This window comes from Babylonia areolata, chromosome 23 (genome assembly GCF_041734735.1).
Source record: "Babylonia areolata isolate BAREFJ2019XMU chromosome 23, ASM4173473v1, whole genome shotgun sequence".
In the NCBI taxonomy this organism is placed as follows: domain Eukaryota; kingdom Metazoa; phylum Mollusca; class Gastropoda; order Neogastropoda; family Buccinidae; genus Babylonia; species Babylonia areolata.
This window is the reverse complement of record NC_134898.1, coordinates 28819608-28823398: the sequence shown is the minus strand read 5'-3', so window position 1 is coordinate 28823398 and position 3791 is coordinate 28819608. Positions and strand designations below refer to the sequence as shown.

Genomic DNA, 3791 nt, shown 5'->3' with positions numbered 1-3791 from the left:
TAGTACTGCACTGTGGATATACATACATACATATATACATACATTCTCTCTCTGTCTCTGTCTCTGTCTCTCTCTATATATATATATATATATCAGTCACATATAACGCATTGATCTGGCCACATCGCACACGGATACGCACATACACACACACACAGACATAGACACAGACACAGACACACACACCCAACAATATCATTTATGTAAAACCTTTTGACACTAGAATCTTATATCTAGTCACCATGGGTAATTCAAAAAGAAAATGTTTCCGTCGAACTCTATTGATTCAAACGGCCCACCACTGATGATCAGTCTGTGGATATGCTCAGCGCACCTACAATGCAATGCTAGGCCTACTGTATTCTGTAGCTACCACAAATCTCTTGGCTTTATCAACAAGCTGACGGCAGGTATGACTCATTCTATAACATGACATAAACGTGTGCGCATCACAAATCAGAAAGAAAATTAAATGCAAATGACTTGTAACATTAATTTGCTCACACATGCATAAACATTTGTCTCTTACCTTTTTGTATTTATTTCATATGATCTCTGTGTACCGAAAACTGAAAATGACCTGGAATCTTTTAGTCCAAAGTTCACATGGTTCAAACTAAATGCATCACTTCTCTCTTCATGATCAATACGCACATACCCCGACTCCCACCTTCCACTTTCCCCCCTTCCCCCTCCACTGCCCTCTTGTCTCTTCGCCCTTGTAAAAAAAAAAAAAAAAGGGGGGGGGGGGGGGGGGGGGGGGGGGGGGCGGATGGGGATGGGAGTGGAAGAGAAAAATAGAAGAGAAACGGCCCACGGTCCTATTATTGAAACGATGAGTAATACTGCTCGCATTTGACAGAGCTGCTCGCTGTATAGCCAACCAGCTGTTGTCGTCTGCTGCAGTTGACGTCTGCTTCATTTGTGTTGCTGTGTGTGAGCTGTCGATGGATCAGTTTGATTGAGTCCGTTAAGTATATGGAGAAAACAAACGGTCCTTTAAAACAAACCATTAAATTTTTTGCTGTTGTTGAAAATATGACACAAAATCGACATCCGTGCGAATCAACGACTCGGACCACATTTTACATCAATTACGACATTGATATTGCTGCAGTTGTTTAAGTCGTTTCGGAAGAAACATTCTGGTGTATTCTACGAGCTTACTGATATTTTTATATATGTGGAAAGCTATTGCCATGGTGGATTATCTGAAATAGATACTGGTAAATAAAGAAAGGCGAAAAACGCTTTAATTTCGGCATGAAACTGTGTAACAAATAACATACTGGTTCTAAAAAGGAGTAATATTGTTGGTTAACCAAACATCTGGATCTAGACTTCTGGGATTGGCTGTTAGATCTAGATCTTGATCTCTCTTTTGATATTAGACACATGCGTGCATAGTTCTAAAAAGTGTTCTTACCACAGCCAGCATTAAGTGTGTGAACTGCATTGTAAACACGTGTCAGGAAGACAAAAATGAAACAATGAACGGAAAAATTGCCCACTTTCTGGTCGTGCTCGCCACCCTGACTCTGCCCTACACAGACAGATCAAACTTTGGCCAGGGATCGTCGGTCAACGATACAAGTTCCAAAGTGCAGAACCGATTTGAGAAAGAAGTGACGGGCATATCCGCGAGGTGAGATAAGAATGAATCGGGAATGTATGAATGTGTGCGAACACCTGGTTTTTTAAATCATGGTATAGTCTTTGGTATCCTTGTTTTAGATCTGTGCTAACAGCAAAGCGTTTTACTGTTGAGGCATGCACATAATTTGATACTATTTCGGCTGCTACTACTGCTGCTCCTGTTGATCTTGCTATTGCTGTTGCTGCTAACACTGAATAATACTGATAGTAGTCGAAAAACGTAAAGTTCTGCTGAAATCTAAACTGGTGTAAAGACTCGGAATCCATCGCACAAATGTAATAAATTGAAGCACACAAACATTGATGATGAAATTCGATTTAGGCTTTGGATTCCACTGCCTGTTTTGTACACTTGCACGAGGTATGTATGACAGTCCGTCGTTTTCGGCCATGACCATCAGAACAGCAGAGGAGCTAACTGCTGTCCCGACTATATGGGCTAGAATTTGATCATATTGGAGAGTGCCTTGCCCAAGTACATCCCCACTCTCTTGGCCAAGAGGGTTTTAGGACAGTCGGCGTTGGGATGACGTTCGCGAAGGCCAACTTGCCCCCCAAGGCTGCAGGACTAAGAGCCAGTGCAGTTTTGCCTCCTAGTTTGAGAGTCATAGTCCTTCACAAAAGACTAAGCTGTAAATGATTTTCCATTGCATTGGAGAAACCATTGATAATACAGCTCTCACTCTGCTGTTGGCCCAACTGTAAACTTATGTCAGTCTGTGATATAAGCTCATACAGTACAAGCCACAACTTGCACGATAACCAGAAGAGGAAGGTGAAGGGTGTCTTGTCTGGTTGCATACACCTTCAAATAGAAAACAAACAAACAAAAACACCGACATACAGGGTGAGACGAATCAGACAGCACTGGTAACCATGTATTCCCTGTATCATAATCAGAATGACTGAAAATTAACGTAATGAATTAAAAAAAACAACAACTATTCAATTCAACAAGTCTGTTCAAAATCATTCTCTCATGCTCTGTTTGTCTCTGTCTCTCTCACAGTCTGTTTGTCTCTATCACTGTCTGTCTGTGTCCCTATCACTGTCTGTCTGTCGTGTTTCTGTCTGTCTGTTGTCTGTCTTCTGTCTGTCTGTCTCTCTCCTTGTGGGGTTTTAGGAGACATTCATGACATTTAGAATGTTTTTGTATATTTAAGAGTTGTTAATTTTTATTCATGTCTGTAGTTCACCCTACACCACCAGCCACGTTACCATCTTGTCCTTCACTCTTAAAAGGATCGCCCTTTGAATTTTAAATTTACAAAATATCATTTCCTTTATTTCCTATCTTGAAAGCAGTTTTTTTTCTTTTGCTTTTTTTTTCACTGGTACCGTCGCTTTCAGTTTAATATTTTTCCACCACGGCTGGGAATTTTGCATTTTGACAGACAATGCATGTTTGATTCTGCGAAACATCGTAACGTGTGAAGATGACTCAGTCTTGCCCTTTCGTCTCAAGTTCCACTGTTGGCGTGGGCAAAGCCTTGAAACAAACTATCCCCCCTTCTCTGTCACTGCCTCTCTGTCTCGAACTGCATTTGTCTCTGTCTCTGCCTCTGTCTCTCTTCACCCTCCCTTCCCTTTCGAGTAGAGCAACATAACATAATCTCAGTTGCAGTATCTTCATTATCCTCATTCTGTCACCCGTCATAATTTTATGTCAAAGATATTAACAATTTTTTTATTTTTTTATTTAAGATAGAAGTAGGAGGAAATAGTGTCGTGACGACGACAGTTAGCGCGTATACTGCTGATAAAGCCACAATGCCGATTGACCAGACCTCTTTTGGACTGGCTCATCACACGTGACTCTGATGCCATGATTGCGTCAGTGACTGTAACTGACGAACTCTCTTTCGACCATTCTGCTGTCATATTCTTGCTTAATGTTTCAAAACCTACCAGAACCAAAAAATCCGTTACTCGTCGCAACCTGAAATCCACCAACATTAACACCTTTTCTTCTCAAGCTGCTAAACGCCTTTCCAAAATTTCTTCCCGCACCGATGTCTCTACACATTACAGCACTGTCCTCTCTGAACTGCTGGATGAACATGCACCCCCCACTACCCGCATGCTCCCTGATAGACCTTCCGCCCCATGGTACACACTAGACATTCGACTTGCAA

At 41.5% G+C, this 3791-nt stretch overlaps 1 protein-coding gene across 1 annotated transcript in view; it reads left to right on the top strand.

The window, feature by feature from the left end:
- Positions 1-1027: 1027 nt before the first annotated feature.
- LOC143298310 (uncharacterized) overlaps positions 1028-3791 on the top strand; it is a 65157-nt gene continuing 62393 nt past the window's right edge. The window contains exon 1 of the mRNA XM_076611143.1: positions 1028-1645. The gene's annotated coding sequence lies outside the window, so the exon portion shown is untranslated. The remainder of the gene's footprint in view (positions 1646-3791) is intronic.